Genomic DNA, 22,922 nt, shown 5'->3' on the forward strand with positions numbered 1-22,922 from the left:
AGCAACCACCTAGAAACGTGCTGGGGATTATACAGAACACCCTAGAAACTGCTTATTAACCCTAGCAACATTTGGGCGATTATCCAAAATACCCTAAAACCCTAGCAACCAACCAAAAAAACCTAGTAACCACCTAGATCTCCCTAGCAACCATCTAGAAAAGGCCTAGCATCCCCCTAAATCCCCCTAACAACTCCCCACCCAACACCTAGACCAAAAAAAGTACTGTGTACTGGAACACTGTAGTGTTGTTGTGGCGCTCAACTCACTAGCAGTACAGATGGCTGTGTGGAGATCTAGAAGATGTTTAAACTGTTAAACATATGCAGCTGTAATAATGCGAGCAGGCGAATGGGTGGGTTTGGTGGTCTGGGATCCAAACAGCAGCCTCAGATCCAGAAGCCAAAAGGAAATATTTATGAGATGTGTAAATGCATCGCCCTGCTGCTTCTTTCCACTACCTTGTAAGACATCAAAGAGATGCGTTACAAAGCAGACATACAGACAGGAGGAGGCAAACAGAAGAACAACAACCACTACACCTTATCTTAAAGGTTCAAGCTAACCTTTCATTTGTAAATGGATCAATTTACAATGTACGTTAAAACATACTGATTATTGTATTATGTTTTGTGTAAATGTTTCTCTTTAACCTCCAGAAAATAGATACAAACATCAAAAAAAGACTTCAAAATGGCATAAAAAAGATTTGTTGTCATAATGTATTACAGGAAATTGCCTAGCAACAAACCAGAACACCCTAAAAGCTTTTTAAAAACCTAGCAACCAACCAAATCTCTGCACCAGCCTAACAGCGTCCTGACAACCACCAGAAAACATTAAGGACTGCACAGCAATGCCCAAGAAACTACTCAGAGCACCCTAGCAATGTCCAAACACTTTCCTAGAAAACATTAGCTACTGGCTAGCAACTATTTAGAACACTATGGCAGCTACAACTAACAACTACCTAAAATACCCTAGCAACAGCTTTTTAATGACCTTGCAACCAATCAGAAAACCTTATCAACACTCAAAACACGTTACTTTCCTAGTAACCACCTACAGTACCCTAGCAACCTTCTAGGAAAGCTACAGCCACCCCCAGATAGTCCTAGCAACAACCTACCTAATACTTCGAACATCTTTGCAACAGCCTAAAAATGCCCTAACAACTACCAGAAGATATTAGCAACTGCCGAGCAACAAATCACTCTAGTAATCTTCATACATTCTCCTATAAATCATTAAAAAAAAAATCTCTAGTGACCATTAAGAACACCTTAGCAACTGCCTAGCAATGCTCCAACAAATACAAATGACCCTAGCAACCATCTAGCAATGCCACTCAACACCCAAATATCTTTGCAACAGTCTAACAATGCCATAACAACTGCAAAAAAACATTTGCAACCACCCAGCAACCATTATGAATACCTTAGTAACTGACTAGCAATGCTCTAACTAGGGTTGGGTATCAAGTTTGATTTTTTTAGGCACCATCGATACCATCGAGTATCGAATAATGTCTTGTCATTCGGTACAAAATTTCAATAACTAAGGGGTTAACCTCATCAAGGTCAGTAAGCCAATAAACATGCAGCATGCTTTATGTGGCTAAATCAGTGATTGGCTCTGGCGAGGCATCAAGGAAAATGTATGTTACTTGACCATTCATTCACACTGTAGCATCATGACACATAAGACAATTTATAAAATGTATACTATGCTTTTACTCAAAACATTATTCCTGGGAGCTTGTCTGTCTCCTGAAAAAGTGGACATGCTAATTTTTTTTTAAGAACATCTGCTGAGTGATTTAAAGATCTTAAGGATGCAGCAGTGATCCTCACATACTGACTTAAAACTGTTCATTTTGCACTACAAACTATTTGAACTTTATTAAAACTATGTGATCTATTTTATTGTGTTGGTTACATTTTGTTCCTTTGAGCAGTGGCTCACAAGATGAGTCTTTGAGTCTGTAAAAACCTCAACAAACTAAAAAAAAAAATGGTTCCCATTTGAGCATTCATTCTACATTGCGAAGATCCAACTGCGTGAACTGCGCTTGCTTACAAAAAGTCGCATTCATAAAATTTAGATTGAATCACTGATGGCAGATGGACTATTCTGACCATGTATTTCATACTTTTCTAGACCTTGACAGTGTAACTTGGCAGTCAATTAGACAGTCACAAGCCTCCCGGTTTTCATCCAAAATATCTTAAATTGTGTTCTGAAGATGAACAAAGCTTTTATGGTTTTGGAACGACATGGGGTTAAGTGATTAATGACAAAATTTTCATTTTGGGGTGGAGTATCCCTTTAAGACTGGTTTTGTGGTCCAGGGTCACATATGCTTTGCAGCTGACTGGTCCTCACAGAATCGCCAGGTTTTACAAGTTGGATGTGCTGTTCTTGGCATCTCAAGTGCTTTCAGTGAGTCACTAACCTCACTTATTCTCCTAGTTTATTGCTATCTGCAATTGGTTCACAGTTTGTTACTGAATATAGAAATTGACAATGTGCCAGCCTATGTACATTTTTATATGTGTGCTTTTGTTATGTAAAATGCATGGTGCTTTCTTGCTTCTGTTGTTGTGTCTGTCCTGTATTAGTGCAGCTCGTTTATTCTGGCCAGATATGATAATTTAGAATACCTAAGCTAAGATGCTCATTGGTCTAGCCCCACCTACCAGCTACGGGCTTCCCATGCGGCATCAACTATTGGTTGGAAATTGTATGTTCTACCTCATGCTTGGTGTGGTCTTAGCCCTTGGTTCGAGCTGATCTTTGTCGCATTAACAGTGGAATTGTACATCGCTCCCTTAAAATTGTTATCGGAAAAAGTATAGTTCAGGAACCGGTATCGAAGTCAAGATATCGGTATCAATATTTTTTATTATTTTTTTTTACGATACCCAGCCCTAGCTCTAACAACTAATAATAAAAAATAGCAACCATCGAGCAAGGCTACTCAACAACCAAAAATATTTTGCAACATCCTAAAGATGCACTAACAACTACCAGAAACCATTAACTACCACCTAGCAACCAAAAACACCTTAGCAACTGCTTAGCAACACTCTAGCAACAACTCAAAACAACCTAGCAACAGCTTATTAATGCCGTAGCAACCACAAAAACAATTAAGCAACTGCTTAGTAACACTGTACCATTGCAACTGCCTAGCAACAAGGTTCCAAACAAGGTTTAAAAAATACTGAGAAAGTTAGCGGCCTATACTTGTCTCTGTACATGTGAGTATTTAAAATCTAATATAAAACTTCAATAACAGCATAAGTCACAGCTGGAATGTCCCAGATAATCAATTAGACTTAGATTGAGGTATTTACTGTTACCCCTTTTCCACCAAGGTAGTTGAGTGCTGGTTTGGAGCCAGAGCCTAGTTTCAAATCAGTTCTTTGTCTTTCGACAGCCAAAGCACCAGCTCCGAACTAGGAAACGTGGTATATTTGTAGCTAAGTAGCATTGATTGTTTGGTGGTATGGAAGTAAGAGCCGCTTGCTAGGGTTGGGGGTTACTGTGACCAACAAGATGAACAGAAACTTTTGTTTTGAATATTTGAAATAGCAGCTAAACACGAACACGTTGAATTTGCCGTGTTTGGATGCTGATTTAAATGCGCAAAGCTATGAACATCAATAGCAATGCAATGTCCACCATTGTTGACTGTGTGTTTATGCTTGTTCGGGCTGCGCGGACCAGTTGGTGTGCCACGGGAGTGACTGGATAGCAGACAACTCTCTCTATGCTTTTGGATTGCTTTTCCTGTGATTTGGTGTCGTGCGCCAGTTGGTCTGCATGGCACCGATGCATCTCGAACAAGCCTGTTCTGTTTGGCACTGCTGCACTAGCGTTAACTGGGAAAGATAGACCTGGCTCTGTGGTGGCTCTCTAGCCCGTGGAAAGGCAAACCGGTTCTTATAAGGCTCATCAGTTGAACCAACTTCGAACCGGCAATAGCATTGGCTCTGAACTAGCACCTGGTTAATGCAGGTGGAAAAGGTGTATGTGAAGCTAATGCTGACACAAAAACAACAATCATCCTGTAAACATAACGGCTATATGAGATTGCTTGAGTATTTACAGTCTTACCACAGTAATGACCTCCAGATCCTTCAGATACGTCCTCTCTGTGGTCAAGAGCTCTTTGGCGATGAAGTACGCTTGATCAGTCGGGAACCTCTGTGAGCAGAAGAAAGAAATAATTAAATTACATTGAATTGAATTGAATTGAATTAACAATTACGAGGACATAAATTAAATTAAACATTCACAAAAGAATGACAGGAGATATTTCTATACTATTAAAGATGCCATGAAACCAAAACAGGATTTTTTGGCTTCTAATACATTTCAGCAAATATAACATTTTTCTTTTCTGGTAAAAAATAATATAGAAATATAAACATAAAGGGGCATTTTAGACCAATAAAAAGCTGTTAAATCACATGCGAACAACTGATAGCAAGTAGCAAATCACTAGACAACACCTATAACAAACCAAACTTGACCCTCGCAAACACACACACACACACACACACACACACACACACACACACACACACACACAGACATCTCAGTAAAGTAAAACTCTCACTGTTTATTGAGCTGCTCACTCCACCGCTACATAATCTGCCCTAAATAGAATGGAATTTGGGTTGAGTTTATCTAGGTCTCCTATTCTGAGACGTCCACTGAGACACGCCTGACCAAAACGCGGTGGCACTTCTGACGATAAAACTGCTTTTTTAACCCAGCCCTTCCACTTCTCACCGTAACCTTAATTTGTCTATAGCCCTTCATTCAAGCACAATGTAATTTAAAAGGGAAAATTAGCCAGGGGTCCTTAGGAAATCTACTGCGGGGGAGGCGACTGTGGTGTTCTTGAGCTACAGTTAAAGAGGTTGATTGGCTGACAAAAACAGTGGAGCTCCAGATGTAGAAACCTTTGCCCGCAACAACTGAGAGTAGAGAAAGCCTTAAGTATTTATCAGCAATAAAATACATACAACTAAGTGACAGACATTATATCAATATTTTCTGAGTGACTTTTATTTATTTTTTTAATTCATTAATTTTATTTATTTTTTTAATTCATTCTGTTTAATGCCATTTAAAAAGTTGAAAATGGGTATTAAAATTTGAATTGGGTACTAGATAAAAAAATAGTAAATCATTATACACTTTAATAATATAATAAAAGTGACCCATCAAACAGAGTTTTTACTAACATGTGCTGCTATTCTCGAACACTGTTCCCTCCCCCTCTCCCCCTCCCCAAAAGACAAACCTTCCTCCGAACCTCGTCCTCGTCGTCTGTCCGGACGAAGCCAGCGTCAGTCAGTAAGGGGCTGGTGAGAGGACGGCTGCCGCCTGTCTGGACTTTGGCCCAGGCTGAGACTTGCTTCTGGCCATTCACCATCACTTGGCCTGCAACTGAGACTCGGCTGTGCTGAGGGCTTCCTGGAAACTCGGACCACTACAGGAGAACAGGCAAGGTCATGCTAAAGCTTCTGACGGTAATGCAAACGGGTTTATAAAATGTCAATACACAGTTTTTTCCTACTACATTATGGTACAAATGCAAGTCATATTAGTACCCAGGGTTCACACATTACAGTACATTTTGCTAAACCTCTCCAGTTGAATCAAAAACAAAAACGGAGTAGAGCAGCTGCAGTAACTAGTTACCAGACAGCATTTTAAGATGCTGGTTATCACCAATAGGACAATCCTTCACGTAGCCAGAGCTTCTTGGTCCAACAGCTTTAATCAAAAGCTTAATTTTACTGGTATACTTGCCATGGTTTACCAGTAAGACCAGCAAACCAACCAGCTTGAACTAGCTTGCAAAGTTCAATGATCCAATGAATCCAAGTCCTCCTTCTGCGAGGTAGTTGTGACATTTGTATTTGATCATCATCGCCAAGGGGGAGAGAAAGTTGCGACGACACACTTGTTTTTTGAAAATTCATGAACTACAGCCGACAGCCCCACATCGGGGATCCAGATATAAGTGCGTTCACCATCCCAAGTCTGGATTTCCTTCCCTAGGACACACTGCGCCAGGGATCTAATAACACATTCCCTGGATGCTGGGCGAAGTCTTCAGACCAATATATTCACTATACCACAAGTACCTTTCATCTATACTTGCGCGGGAGAAACGTATTCTGTGTCCCATGCCTTGGCATGACAGGGATGTGACATTGCGAACCCTGGACTATATCAATGCACACAAGTTGTCCCCAACACAGCCATTATTGAGGAGTTGGAAGAGCGCAAATCTGGTGACAAGGCCGTGTGTGAAGTGTTAGTTGAACGGCCCATGCAACACACGCAAGAAACGAAATCAACTAACGACTACAACTACTCGACCACGAAACCGAGGACACATGAGGGGGAGGCGCTAACAATCTACGGGCTTTCGAGTAAACGATCTGGAGCCCCACTGCTCACAAAGTACCAAGTTTTTATTGCTAATAATCACATTCATTTACAATTTTTAAGTGTTCCAGAATGAATAAGACCAAAGGTTTTGGATAATAAAAAAAAAAAAAAAAACCGACATCATCTTACAAGAACCTTGAACACAGTATCGTGAAAGTTAACTCCTTGGAAGACTTCCGGTAAAATCCATTTATTAAATGCTACAGGGCTGCACAGAAGTGGAAGAAGTTAAAAAACCTGTACTATGTCTCATGGGCCGTGAACCCTTCCATTGCTTACCTAGGTTATTTAGTCTAGTACAGTCTACGTCAGTGTCGGGGCTTTGTAGCACACTATTACAATTCTGGTTCGTTGTTTTGCATATTTGTCCAAGCCGTGATTGCACTGTTAATTTATGAGGATTTAAAATAAAAGTACAGCTCTACAATATATTAGACTCATATATCTGGAACTATATTCAGTTACTCAGCAATGACCCATTTATTTTCTGACATTAATCAGGAGATCACAAGCTTGAAACATAGTGAATCCTTCAATACTGTCTATCAACGCATGTCTCGTGCTCTTAAAAAAACTACTAGAGAGATTAAACTCAGATTTTTATGTCATTTATCTACAACACCGATGATGGCTCATACCTTGGTCCTGACAACTTAACAAATGTGTACTGGAGAACACTGGGTTTAGAATTAATTGTACCAATCATACTAAAACGAGGGGCATAAACTGACACTATTCAATAAATATTTGTAAAATTGTTTATGTAAACAGACCACAAAACTGCAGTGGTCATTGTGAAACTGCTTTTCAAACACTTTCCAAATCCCTCCTTTCACTGACAGCTGATTGCCATGCAACAGTAAGAATAGTTTCTCAACGGAAAAAATTGGCTTTTTGTAAAATAAACAATGGCTTTTAAAAGATTATAGCACAAATCCATTGCCTAGTGAGTTCAGAATGCAATATAACACATCTGCAAAAAACGAGCGCCAGTGAAGTGCACAAAACCGTCTGCATAAAGATAGAACGTAAAGTTTAAAGTACTTTTTTAGTATAGCCCTTGCGAACACGTTCCACTCCTTGTCTTTTCTACAGACTTCACATGCTAAGCCTCAAACACAATATGTTTCTCTTACTTACATTCTGCTCCAAATCTCCCCTATACATCCATCCTCCACTGTCAAAAGACTACTGCATTTTTAAAGGGTCCCATAATGTCAAATGTAAAGTTCTTTTACACATTTGAAAAGGAACAGGGCAGCAAAATGCTGTGAGACAAAAGACAGGCTCTGACATGCTTCCACACTAATAGAGGATAAAAAAAGACAACTATGAGGCATTCCAGAGATACATGCTGCCTAAAACAGTGGTGGACACTGTGACGGCATGGAGGTCTGAAAAGCCATGCCAACCTGAGCACAGGTTAAGTAGACGTAAAATCAAGTGTACCTCAAGACATTGCAAATGCAACGCAAACAGATGAACCTTGAGATGCTTGCCAGAGATTACAGTGGTTTTTGTGTAAGAAAGAAGAAATTAAGCAGCAAAGCAAAACAAAATAGATCTTTATAATGTTGTATTTTTTTAAAAGGAATTGATTCAATGCTGGGAATGGGGCAAGTCAAAACAATGACAATGTCACCAGATTGTGCCACCCATGTAGAAAAACCCAAGATAAAGAACTTGTAACTTCAACCACTTTGAAAAAACAAAAAAACAAAGCTAGCATGAAGCCATCATGTGTTGGGTGAAAATATTCATTAACATGCATGATAAAATGCTAAACCATTTACTGTTGCTTATCTCATGTTATGTCAACACCAATTTCTTATTTTATCTGATATACCGTTCCAACGAAACCCATCCTACCAGTATAATCGGTTTTTTTTTATGACACACAAGCTTATAGTTCCTCAACTGTAGACACAATTTATCCATCAGAATCTAGAAGAACATTAAACTAGCTAGCCTAGCTCTGACAAAACGTCAATGCCACACAGCAGAGAACACCCTCAAAACTTTCATATCTTGAAACATCTATTGTCATATCACTAACCACTATTTTGGGCATAGCATATTGCTACAATGCATAAAGAATTATCTCTGACATTAGATTCCGTGAAGCTATGGTTTATGGCTAACAGAAAGGTATTTACAGGTTGAAGTAAAGGCATGGCATATTTCGATATATTTTTGTAATGCTACTTTGCTTCTACAAGAATGATAAAGAAATCTTCACACACGTTGGCATGCTCAATGACTAGTCAATAGGTAGTTAGCACTACTATGGTAACCTATATTTGCGATTGTGTAATTAGATTTCATTCTCTACCATTTACAGACACGGCACTTTGCAGTAGAACCTAAACTCCTCATTATCTATAATTTAATCTTCTAAGAGTAATAGGTTATGAATTGTGCATATTTGAAATAATAAAGTATTTCCACAGGCAAAACACTTCTTCTTTCCCAATATTGCAAAAGTACCGAACCATCATCGCTAACCTTGTTCATATATATACGTAGTCTGTATAATTCTCTGCCAATAGTGCCACCAAAATGTTATTCTCAAACGACTGCCAAAACAGATAGTCATTAGCCCCAAATGGCGATTGGTTAATGCTATGTCAAGTCATGCCATGTCCAATTTGGCCGTTGGTGCCACAGATGGCACAAAAACTACAACAACACACCTTAAAGTACCTTGACTGGGCCGTCAAGCGGCAAAATGGATGTATAGTCAAAGCAGTAACCATGCACACTTCATCTTCTCTTCTCTAGCAGATTGAAGAATTGTGTGCCCCCATCTTCATTCATTGATGGCTGATAACTGTAGCCCATCTTCTGCCACCTGACCCTCATCCCTCCAGTTGGAGACTGCCAAATGAGACACCTTGCTTTCGGGCATAGGTGGAGGAATTGACCGCCCCGGGGTTTCCAAAGACTAAGGGGCTGACTGTAAGAGTTCTGTCCTGAACCGGCGCCCCCCCCGCGCCCTGCATCTGACTCCGTACTTCACTAGACTAGCTCCGTATCCACTACTATGTGAACCATCAATCATATGGACAGGGTGGCTATTGTGGTCATTAGCACTGGAGACTGCTCTTCCAATACAGTCTCTGGACATTGCTGGATCTATTGCCTTGGCTAGATGTTCCAAGCCCATTAGTAGCCCACACGGCGTTCAGAGGCAGCCATACGTTTCAGCTCGTGAGAGCGCTGATCGGGTTTTATTAGCTGGGGTTGAACCTAACTGGCTCAAAATCATGGGATCGGTTGTCGGAAACGGTTACGCTTGGGGTCCAGCCATTTTGGTAATCTATTTCTGCAAGTGTGCGGGGATCGACTTTTACAATTGGGAGGGGAGTAGTCTCGCATGAATGTTGAGGAGCTCACTCCCAGATTCTCGACCATTGGTAAGGTATGGAATTTACCATCATCCCAGCGCCGACGACTGCTATATCCAATCTGCTCTGGATGATTCAGGGAGTTTGGTTTTGTGAAAACTGCTCATTCACACTCGGACTACGCGTTGCACTCCGGGAACCAACTGATGGACCGAAGGTGCACCACCAGACCGACGTCTATCCCTACTAATGAACAATTTGAAACTATTCATCCACCAGGGGGTACGGGTGACTCACGCGGTCAGAAAGCACGTGGTGATTTACCATCTATCACCACAAATGATCATCGGTCCCATTAGACAACTGATCGCTACGCACCCCATGAGATTTTTAGTTGGCGGACAAGGTATCTAGAACCGGAGCGTGAACTCTGACCCAAATAATGGCTGGTCAAAGAAGACATCCCTAAAATAATCGCGTACAGACTTTTGCTTGCAACTCCTCGTAGCCCCGGTCAGCGCCAGTGCTGCGCGACAGTAATTTCCATAACCATCTACCTTACTCGTTCTTGCCCCTGCTGTATGGTGCTGGTTGGCTCAACCTCATCACTTGTCATGTGTGTTGGGAGTGAGACCTAGTCTGTCGTACACAAACGGCTCTTTGAACCACATCCATATTCGCTATCTATGTCCTGCAGTACCGATGTAGGTATTGAGGACGAACTGCGCTACTGACCCCTTGGCAGCATTGCGATGCATACAGACCTGTGCGCTCAATGCTCGGCCTGCTGCTGTGGTTGGGGGAAGATGGTGCTTTAATCGAGTATGTGTCCGCCTCATCGGGGGTCCCATTTCGGCATCCATTTGGTCTGTAAGCGTTAGACTTCCCAGTGCAAAATAAACAACACTGGCAAGCACTCTCTGGGTTTTCAACAGTCACTTTGTGAGTGCGCCCATAAGTGAGCAGAAGAGGTCCATCTTGGATGTCCTGTGAAGCACTGGCAATTCCTCTGAAAAATGTAGAATGGCACAAAGAGTTTGGGAAGGAAGAGGATGAGAGGCATATATTGACCACCTCCTACACCCAGGCAATTTAAAGTCAACAAGAAATCACATTTGCAAGCCCCTTTTTACATTGATGATTCTGTCTCAGAACAGATTGGATCCAAGTTACCAAGAGATAAAGTTTATTACATTTTTAAGTTTACAATTTTTGAATCATCAGAACACTGATAATATCATTCATGATAGGTAACAGGAATGTGTATTATGAAAGTATTTGGATCGGTTTTGATGTAAAACTTTCATAATATAGGATTATTTTAATGCACTCCTAATGTGTTTTGCACTCAAAAAATACATTACACTCACCTCTTCTTCACCCCTCGGCGCACACCAGCCTGCTGTGGGAATGGAGAAAGACTGCCTGTTGGACTGGATTTTACTGTGTTTTCTAAGGATTGAAGATTGAAATGATTAGTATTAAGGAGTTTTTTTTTTTTTTCAAAGGGGAACTCCTGCCACTTATTTCCTTCTCAGCTGCTTTAGGTGATCTTGCCTGATTTGGATTCTTGTACGATAAGAAAAGGCATTGACTACTGCCGGATTGACTAGAATGATACTGCTAGACAAAAAGGTCAATGCTATAGGTTGTTGTCTTGGGTGGGTTTTTTGCGTGTCTTTCTAGGATGTTTTGAGTGATTTTTACTCAGTATTTCTAGGTCAATTCTAGTGTATTTTGGTTCCCTCTCTAGGCCATTGCTTGTTTGGTTTCTAGGTGCTTTGGGTGGTTTTTGGAGGCGTTGCTAGGTAGTCTTTCTATTGATGTGGCATGTACGGATATTTGCCATTTTTCAAATATCAGCATCGGCAGATAAACCTTTTTTTTTTTCTGTTTGACTAAACAATGTTTTCGCTTTTGATTTTGATAGCAGCCAGTGACGGCGCCGAGAATGGCAGAGCCTGAGCACAAAGCACTCACAGGTTTTTTCCTTGTCATCGTTTGCTGTCACTATTAACAGTTCTGTCTAATACGGATAGAAGTCTGTCTAATAATCAATTGAACTCTTAAATAAAGGAATTTAATAGGTATAACAAAAAGGTATTTTAAAACTACTAGCATTTATATTATTAGTACTAGAAAAGGCAAACATTATAATACTTTACCATTTACCATGCCGCATTCAGCAAATACGTACCATTTAAAACAAATCTTTAAATGTCTAATAAACCTTCATTTCACAACCTTGCAGACTTAGTCGAATTCAGCTCTGAGATCTTGTAACGTGTGCATTTGTATCCTGCATGATCACGTATTCTGTGCGAAAGTTGGTCTGAGCAAATTTATTTCAAACAATGTTGCACATTATCCTTTTGCCCACTGTCATATTCATGCCATTTTCACTGTCGGTGCTGGTATGTCAAGTGAGTGTGTGAGCCGTTGGCTTGATTTGACAAAAATAAAAAAGTTGCAGTGTACACAGAACTTACTCCAGACTTTACAAAGCGTGCCCTGTTGGTTACAGTGTTTGCTTCCTTTTTGTATATTCTTTTTTTGTACAAAAAATATTGTATAAGCATGACAGAACTCAAGTTGTCATCTGAGGATGAGTATGTTTATCTTTACAACATTTATTTTTCAGGGTTTCCAATGGTCCTTAAAAAGTCTTAAATTTAATTTGCATCAAATTTAAGCGCATGAAAAGTCTTAAAGGACAAGAACTTCTTAACAATGAATTTCAAGAGGTCCTAAATTTAAAGACGTAAAGAGAAGAATTTGCGATACAAGCTTAATGTGACAATTAAACTTAAAAAAGCGATGCTTTCATTGAAGAAATATGAGCCGCTCGCCATTTCAAAGTCCTCGTGTCTTTGTCTACTGGGTTTACTGGGGGAACCGCTGTCGTTCTGCTATTCCAAAAGCGACACCAGCTGGCCAGCGAATGTGGCATTTTCAATCAGTCAACACTCGTCTCTGCTGTCTATTTGTTCAGTCACCATGGCAAAAATAGACCCCTATATTTACAAAAGCAAATAGCCTTGTAGTTGTAAATATAAACCTGGTGGAATCTCACAAATAGATTATGTTGATTTTAATGAATATAAGAATTGAAATTTTTGAATACGTAATCGGTTAAATTTGTCTGCAATAATTGCACCACTTTGACGTGTTTCCCTTAAATATTTGTTTAAAGGCTCAAATGTTAAGTTTATAATTCGTTAAAACTTTTTTGTTTGTTGTGAAAACCCGTGGTATTTTGATCTGCCCAAATCAATGCTTTTTACAGTCTTTTAGTTTTAATATGTTATCATAGACAAGTTAAAACCATCCTGCATCTACCCTATTTTTTTAAAATCCATTTTCAAATTATTTCAAATTTCTAAAATATTAAATAAAATCATTTCTTAAGGACTTCTTGGGTAGTTTTCCAGGCCATTACTGGTTTTTAGGATATGGCATATGACATCTTTTCACCATACCTTACTTCACCTCCCTAGTGGAAAATGCTCAATCAAGAATGTATAAATCATATCTGGGATGATTATTGAGACTACCAAATGTCATGAAGTCGGTGTGTAAATGGGGTGTGATGTTTAAGAATGCAAAATTTGATTGATCTCAATATAAAGGTTACTGGGAAAAGAGAGAAACTGTGCTTCAATACTTTAATATTTTCTTTCTCACTGGGTGTGGTTAAATGTTTTGGAGGAAAAAATGAAATGCAGCAGAACAGGTAGTGACATTTTAGGACAAAGGTCAACAGAGAAAACTCACCTTTCAAATGACACTTCTTGAATTCAGAGTGCCTTTACATAATCAAATCACCTGCCTTTGTGTGCGGCCACCTGTTGAGATAAAACATGACAGAGCGGTTTTCAGAAAACAAACAGAGGAAGCAGACCATGTGTATATCATCAAACATGTAACCATCTGGCAAGAATTGAGACCATACTACTTGCACTTGTGATTATTTAGCAAATAAATACCCTTCAGAATATATGCTTGAGCCAGAGCAAAGTTACCAAGGTAAAAGGTCCTCTGACATAGGCCACCTTAATGGTAAATTTTATTTGCGGTGATGGAGAAGATGCCATTAAAGTTCTTTTACGACGACTGTAATCTGCACAATTTCTTACCTTGAACCCTGAAGGAGGGAACCCCTGGTAAACAGAACTGGCTTTGGGCTTGGGTTTGGGTTCTTCAAACAGGCGGAAAAAAAAAAAGGCTATGGTACTCCACACAAATCTTCCAAAACACCTTGCACGGCAATCCCGGCTTCCCATCTATGAACTCAAGAGTATCCCTGACAGTTACTCTGCTACGAGAGAGGAAACAGATTGATTTTATTGTGTTTAATGTTCCCATCGAAACACCTAAACTACATGGAAAATGGATAGGAAATGATTTAAGTTATTTTGTGAACCCAGCCTTCGGGGTAAAGACAAGCTTTTAAGTAGAGAGATGGCAGATATTGTTATAAAACAACAAAGGGGTAGCACTTCACTTACATTTAAGTCAGGGTCGTAGTTTTATTATGAGAAGCGCTTCCTTTTGAATCTCAGCTTGCGGACTTTAGACCGGTTTTGAAAGCATTTATTTTTGGTGTGTCCCTTTAGAAGGCCAGGCGTAAAATTTCATTTAAGGACAATTTGAAGGCAATAAAAAAACACACATATTCCCATTATAACAACAAGAACGCTTCTGCTCTAGGGTAAATCTCATACTATTCACAATGGATAAAACTCTAAATAGTCCTGATTTAGTTTTTTGGGAAAAACACTTAAAAACTTACCTGAAAGACCAGCACACACCAGAATGGGCCACTGCGAGGCTGACTTCGTACCCCTCTAGCGAGTCTTCTCTGTCGGGTAAAGGCGTCACGTCCGTACATCCAAGAGTCTTTCGTTCAATCTCTCCAAAGCTGGTTAGTCCGATTCAGCGTAGGTGTTTGCCCTGCTGTCGGAATGGGTTAAAATGCATGCAAAATTTACGCCGTTTTTGTGAAACAAAACATCAGTTTTGTGAGATGGGGGGACATCAGGGTAAGCTCTACAAGTTTGTAAAACTGATTAAGTAATAGAGTGGCTTACTATACCACACGTCTGTAGACTCAAGGACATATCAGATCAACATGCAAAATCACGAAACTTTTTAACTTATTATTATGTAAGTGTGTGCTGATGAATCTGTGGGTACGCCTGATACATAGAGTTTCCTGGCACCTTCTAAATTAAAATGGTCTGAACTTTAAATGTCAAAGCTTTCTACAAATTGTACATGGCAACCAACTCCCTGAACAGTATTTTTAATTAGCAAAGCTCTAAACAGCTCTATTTTACTAAATAAGAAGCTCCTGGTGTGGAAATAAACAGCCCTCTGGTCATTTATTGCTGAGGAACTGATATAAGCTTTCAGCTGGACCATATTGCATATGAGATATAAGTATCCTTTAAACCAAATAACAGGTTTAATATTACTCAGAGTCATGACGTTACACTCACACATGTTTCCGATGGTATTCAATGATCTTGTCCATCAGTGTGTCCTGCTCAGGAATGTACTTGTTGTTGAGTAGATGTTGTTTGCACTGCACTTCATCAAAGTCTCCAATCTCAGCTGTAACCATAGAAACAGAGAAGAAAAAAAAGTGAGTGAAAGTGACATGACATACAGCCAAGTACAGTATGGTGACCCATACTCAGAATTCGTGCTCTGCATTTAACCCATCTAAAGTACACACACACAGCAGTGAACACACACACACACACCGTGAACACACACCCAGAACAGTGGGCAGCCATTTATGCTGCGGCGCCTGGGGGGCAATTGGGGGTTCGGTGCCTTGCTCAAGGGCACCTCAGTGGTGGTGTTGCCGGCCCGGGAATCGAACCCACAACCTTAGGGTTAGGAATCAAACTCTCCAACTCTCTAGTCTCTCTCTAATTTTGAACTATTTTTATGTTTTCTGTTCAACAATATACAAACAACAAATTGATTATATTATATTATATTCTGGTTTGCATCCATTGAGTTCCAAAATAATCAAATAACCATAAAGTATTTAATTCCAGTGTTGTGAAAGTTACTTTGGAAATATAATAGGTTACAGATTACAAGTTACCCTATATAAAATGTAATAAGTAGTGTAACTATTTCAATAACTTTTTTAAAGTAATGTAACTGATTACATTTGATTACTTTTCTAAACTTCTAATGAATGTTTTCAACCGTTTTAAAATCTTCGCTCAGATCCTTCGTCCTCGTGCGCGTGTAGCGTTTATAAATAAGTCTGAATTTTTCGAGGCACAGCCAACCTGCCCAAATTCAATTTGTAAACCAGAAGTGAAGCGGGGCTTCTACCTGGGGTGAAGGATTGAGGTGAGTAAAACTGATGTTAAAGCATAACACAGAAAATTCGAGTAAAATCATTAATAGAAGTATCAGTCTTTAGATGATAGCCCTCGTTGGAATCGTTAACATTTTTCATAAGTAACTGTACCTTACTACAACTTATTACACTTCTTTTTATCCAGTACTGTCAACCAGATTACACAGTTAGACACATTATGTTGTTAATTAAACTTACTACCCGCCCGGTACACATGTAAACTAGTTACTCCCTCTCCCAACACTGATTGATGTTCACCTGCGTTATTCCAAAAGCAGCAATATTTACCAGTAACACAGCTCCCAGTGTGTGTGTGGTGTGTGTGTGTGTGTGGTTTGGGGGGGGGGTTTGGTGTGTGTGTGTGTGTGTATTATTATACACCAGTTTTAAATGTTTAAATACCGTTGTAGAATGGCAAACAAAAATAATTACGCATTAAACTATCAATTAATTACGTTTTAAATATGAAACCTTTATTTATCGTACGTGGTGGCTTGCGCTACACTGGTCGTGTCCCCCGCGGCCTAGTAAAGAGAGGAACCCGTGGGCCGAAGGGCTCTTGATCTCGCATTACTGTTGCTACAATACCCTCATCCCAAGCTCTCTCAGCAGGTGGTGGTGTCCCATAGCTGCGTAACGCAGTCGCGCGCTATGGAGTGGTTAGGGATGTGGGAAGCAAGCTGTTGTTGGAACATTCAGATCTTGACACATGTTTTTGCATGAGCGACAACATGGAGTCTTAAGTAATTAAGTACTCCGTCTACTCGAAATGACATCGCTGTCTTTCCAATAAGTCCTACAGGATTTCTGCCTGAACACTCACTTTGACCAATGACAAGTCTACAAGATTAATATACTTACACATAGCGTGCATTTTGCCAATGGAGAGAGATCCTAATTCTCTTGTGCTGTTCAATGCTTTTTATTGGTCCTAAATTACAATTTATTGACTTTTTTTTTTTCCAGATCCCGTGAATGTTTTGAATTTGGTGTTAGACTGCGTGCCACAATATCGTCAAACAGAATCCAAATGAAAGTGTGCAAGGTTGACTATATCTGAGCTAACAATGAAATTCCATATGCATGCTATTATGGAATTCTTAATCATTTATAGTATCAATCACGCTAGTACAGATCAATTCAATGCCCTGGTCTGCATGTATGTTTCGTGTGAAGCCAACTAAAGACAAGTCATTGACCTTTTTTTCTGAGATAAAATATATGAGCTAAGTTGCCAGCCCTACTAAGGGTACTTTCAAAGGCAGAGCACAACACAGGCAACTCATTCATGTTATAGTGGCTGGTACTCAAAGTGTCTATGAATGGTCTTAACATTGCGCACTCATGATATGAGCACGCAAGCGACTGCTGGCAGCTGCTAGCTCTCGATTACAGTTCAAGACGTCCACAGCCTAGGTCATGCTTGATCTGCAAGCGAAAAGATACGCTGTCGATCCCGAGAGACGGACATAAGTAGAGCGCACTTGGTGAGAAGAGAGACTTAATCTAGAAGAACAGGCCACAGTGCTGTGTATAAAGGTTTCAGTTAGTGGACAGCATAGCGTGATATCGGACAGAATTACCGGCAATTTAAGGATGGGCAACAAAAACAATTACCACCACTGATTCATACAGTCTGACCGTTTAGCATGTTAGAGATTAAGCTATCAAACTTATTTTTACCACTATTAGGCTAGTGTTTTTTGGTAAGTGTCATTGAGGGGTTTAATTGGATGGAACTGTGTTTTTAATCAATAGTTTCTGTGGGATTCTCCATGAAAATGGCTTGTGAAGGGTATAGCCTGACTTCACAGTCGTTTGTTGCTTAATACATCATGCAGTTTGTGAACTATAAAAAAGACTTTCAAATTGAGTTTTGGCAGCATTCTCTCTCACTATGTTCCATTCTGTTATTGTGACGCTGCAAACACCATAAAATCATTGTTCAGAGAAAAACACCAGGGATGCGGTTGATTATATATCAACAAAAGGACTCACAGCTTAACAACTGGGATATCAGTTTTGCTGTTTAAGTCTTCTGATTTTCACTCAAGTTACATAAAGCAAGACATTTGTTAATCTGATCATTTGTTCAATACAAAATAAAATCAAATGAGATGAAGAATTTCTATTTAATTCACTGGATTATCAATGAAATAGCCATTTCCACATGTTATGCTAAGCTATTTCTAAACTGAATTGCCAGCTCAAATAAATATATCATGGAATTTATAAGGTGACTGCGGATATAAAATTATTAATGATTTTGGAAACCCACCATTCTTCTGCCACCTAAACCCTCTCTTCCGTTCAAACAGTTGTTTATTGTAAACTAAAAATAGTATAATAAGGCGGGCAGAAGAATGGGGTTTCATGTATATTTTTTATGGTTTGTTAATTTCAATTTTGTTCCAGTTGATTTTAGCACATCAAGTTATATAGCTGAAATCAAAATAGAAACTGCTAATTTCTTCATATTTTATTTTAGTTCATTGTTTTGTTTTATTTTAAATAACGGAACGGGTCTTTTTTTTTTTACGTTTCAGTTTTAATTTAAATTAACTTTCACTTATTGCCATAACCCGGATAATCCTAAACATAACCCTCAAAACATTGCAAACACTTTACACAATTTAAAAATGAACTAAAAGCTTCAGTTTTCACTACCTGTTCTCGTTCCCTCTTCATTCATTCAGTGGGATTTTCTAACCGAATTCGAAAATGTTTAAGTAGATATCAGCTAGGGTATGTCATAATCCATCAAAAAGATTTTTACACGCTTGAAGTGTTCTTTTGCAAAGGCAAAATGTCCTTGGATCGAACTGTGCTCGAGGTTTTGGCAGTAATATACTACGCAGCAATGCAACAGGTACAGTGTCGTGAAAACAACACTCTGTTCCTTCATTACTGCCACAAACATAATAATACCAATGTTATTTTAATTTAATTTATATATTATTATTTCCTTTTTTATTAAAATTTTTAAGTTAAATCTTCATTCACTTTGAATTTTGTAGTGTTTATTTGTTTAATTTTATGTGTGTTTGTATAGTTTTTATTCGTTTTATTTCAGTTTTGGTTCCAGTTATTTTAGCACATCAAGTTAAGCTGAATCAAAATAATAAATGCTAAGTTTTTTTATATTTTATTTCAGTTAATGTTTGTTTTATTTTAAATAATGAACATGTTTTTTTTTTTTTAAGTTTCAGTTTTAACTTAAATTAATTACAATAACCCTGGATAATCCTAAAATAACACTTCATAAACAGTCAAACAATTACAATTTAAAATGAAATCTTCAGTTTTTCACTACCGGTTCTTCGTTCTCTTCAGTTCATGCAGTGGGTTTTCTAACCAATTTCCAAAATGTTTAAGTAAGATATCAGCTATGTTTACATAATCCATCAAAAAGATTTTTACAGCTTGAAGTGTTTCGCAAAGGCAAAATGTCCTTGGATGAACGTTTCAGGTTTGGCAGTAATATAATACGCAGCCATCACAGGAAAATCAAAAACTCTTTCTCTACTGCCAACAGCTACTGACAGTCCGGCCAGAACAGCGTGTCACTCTGAGAAAATACAGAGACTCCAGGAAACCTGGGAGACCCAAACACAGTCTTATTCTGATTCAGATTTTCTCTCACTGAACCTCTTGTTCTCTTGAATGATGCCTGACTTTCTAAAGCTGACAGGGAAATGTGCCACAAGTCACTCTGCTGGTGAACTTGTTGTAAAATTCATTACGCTTGTCAGGCAATGGCGTGTCGACACAATCAGCCGCAGAACATTAGCATGCAGTTCGGCCATAAATAAGTCATTTGTTAGGGACATTGCAGCCCCTGAAAGCTGTTTCATGATTTACAGGCCACTTCATTCACTTTTCTACATGAGATGCATTATATTTATATTGAGTGATTGAGGCCACATTTAACCAAACTGAATAAATGTCTCCAACATTCATGTACTGAACCTTTATTTATTGAAATGCAAACTGTAGTATTTATTAATGACCTATAGTATTTATCTTCTTTTTTTTTTTTTTAATAAGATGACATGGACAAGAACAAAATAAAATACTATGAAGTCTGATTAAAATATATATTTGAATAATTTATAGTAGCTGTGTATTTGTGTTCAGATATATCTGTGGAAATTCACGGAAAAAAGCTTATAGACTATAATAAATAAATGATAACTCATACACTAAGATCACAATGTGATTTGAATTATATTCTTAAAAGTACATTAGTATGTACATATACACACACATTAATACATAAATTAGGAAGTACTTAAAAAATACTAATCTATAATAAAAAACAGCACATAAAATTATTAAAACTAAAATGCAAACTAAAAATACTAAAATAAATGCTAATTCAAAATATTATTATTTCAGGACCATATAAATAATGGAAATATTACAATATAAACAATATAAATATTACTATATAAATAATGGTTATTCAGTCAGGACCACTCTGTTAATTAAAGGGATACTTCACTCCAAAATGAAAATTTTGTCATTAATCACTTACCCCCATGTCGTTCCAAACCCGTAAAAGATTTGTTCATCTTCGGAACACAATTTAAGACATTTTGGATGAAAACCGGGAGGCTTGTGACTGTCCCATAAGTAACGCTGTCAAGGTCCAGAAAAGGAATCGTCAGAATACTCCATCTGCCATCAGTGTTTCAACCGTAACGTTATGAAGCAACGAGAATACTTTTTTTATAAGCGAAGAAAACAAAAAGTAATGACTTCATTCAACAATTCCTTTGTCAACAGTCTCCTCTGTGTCTCTCCATATCACAATATGCTGCGTATGCTCTTCTGTATCAGCACACAAGGATGCAATGTTTCTACGTGTATTTAGCTTTGATTTGAAGGAAAACAGTGCATCCTTGTGGCGCGGCTGATACAGAAGAGCATACGCAGCATACGGTGATTTGTAGAGACACAGAGGAGAGGAATTGTTGAATAAAGTTGTTATTTTTGTTTTCTTCGCTTACAAAAAGTATTCACGTCGCTTCATAACGTTACGGTTGAAACACTGATGGCAGATGGACTATTCTGACGATGCTTTTCATACTTTTCTGGACCTTGACAGTGTATTTTGTGTGGCAGTCAATGGGACAGTCACAAGCCTCCCGGGTTTTGATCCAAAATATCTTGAATTGTGTTCCGAAGACAAACAAAGGTTTTACAGGTTTGGAACGACATGGAGGTAAGGGATTAATGACAAAAAATTTCATTTTAGGGTGGAGTATCCCTTTAAGATTATTGTAGAGGTCCTAAACATTATTATGGCGGCAGGCTTTGTTTGCTCTGAAGGGTTCAGATTCTGAGCTGTCTACAAGCAAACCTCACTGAGGTTTGAAACCCCCAAAGCCTAATGCGATTACCAGAATTTTTTTAATGTGCAACAGATATAAAATTTCATGCAGAAGTGATACAGGTCTGTAAATGAGACTGGACAAGATTATGCAATGATTAGCTGATTGATGATTTCCGTGGACAAGACGCTAAGTGATCATGTGCCTGTACAAGGAGGAGCTGGGGATGGAGAAGGGTCAGTGCATATCTGTGCAACAGACTAAGGCAACTGTGAGTACGGATGAACTTATATATCTTATTTAATTGTAGTGGGAGAAGTTACAATCAGCTGAGCTGTCACGCCGTGGTCTGCCTGAACTACGTTTGAGCTCCGTTAGTCAGTGGTATTAGTTAACTACGTTTGAGCTAATTTTATTTATTGATATAACCATGAATTTGCAAGTGTTAGTTATGTAGAAGGCTTTAAATGAATAACACAAATGGCACCTGGTCAGCTCTTCTAACAGCTGCGTGTGATCAGGAGGGAAGAACTTCACCACAAACCGCAGGATGGTGTTCTTGGGTCCTGCAGACAGAGAAAAACAATGCTGTCAGATCGTCCTGTTCACTAGATCAAGTCAAATATCAGTAACACCAGGATACGTACGTCTGATTTGTTTTAAAATCGGCTTCAACAGATCCAACCACACCTGAGAATCAAACAAAACAACAAAAACATCTTTAATGCAGCAGTGCTGCTGCACCTATTATAACATACAGTTTTATTAGTTACATTTACAATTGACATTTCTCTTAAAATGTTTACTGAGCTTGTTGCAATGCATATATGTCTAATGGGAACAAACAACGTTAGCACCTGAATATTGTCTCTAAAATTAGCAATCAGAATTAAAAATGAAGTGTTTGCTCACGATCATTTTACGCTGGTCCTGATACTCCAGACCAAAGTAATCACCCTCGATGAGGTTCAGGTGGGCACAAACCAGGTCAAACAGCACCTTCCCTGAAGCACGTTGCTGCAGAAACAGAAAATCATACATGAAGCTTGTTAGACATGAAAGACATACAGTATGTTAATGTTGAGGAATCATGTTCACTTGTAAAACATTCTGACTTCAAGATCAAGCTTCTCAGTTTCTATGTACATGTACACTGCAGCAGGATCAAAGACTTCAGTGAACTGTATACAGTAAACACCAAAGACAACAGCAACCAGACTGTCCGTCATTCAAGCAAATCCACTGGCACGCAGTCTCCTAATTGGCCATCAATTTTAACAAGATGCTTGTTGTCGTGACCCATGACCTCACTGTTAAAACCAGGCCAGACAACACAAACACTGCCATGTGTAGCAAAGCTGACTTTACAGT

General features: G+C 38.8%; 1 pseudogene; it reads right to left on the reverse strand.

Moving 5' to 3' along the window:
- Window positions 1-22,671, reverse strand: part of LOC109084660 — a 43,822-nt pseudogene extending 21,151 nt beyond the window's left edge.
- Window positions 22,672-22,922: the final 251 nt, after the last annotated feature.

This window comes from Cyprinus carpio, unplaced genomic scaffold (genome assembly GCF_018340385.1).
Source record: "Cyprinus carpio isolate SPL01 unplaced genomic scaffold, ASM1834038v1 S000006615, whole genome shotgun sequence".
Taxonomy (NCBI): Eukaryota; Metazoa; Chordata; class Actinopteri; order Cypriniformes; family Cyprinidae; genus Cyprinus; species Cyprinus carpio.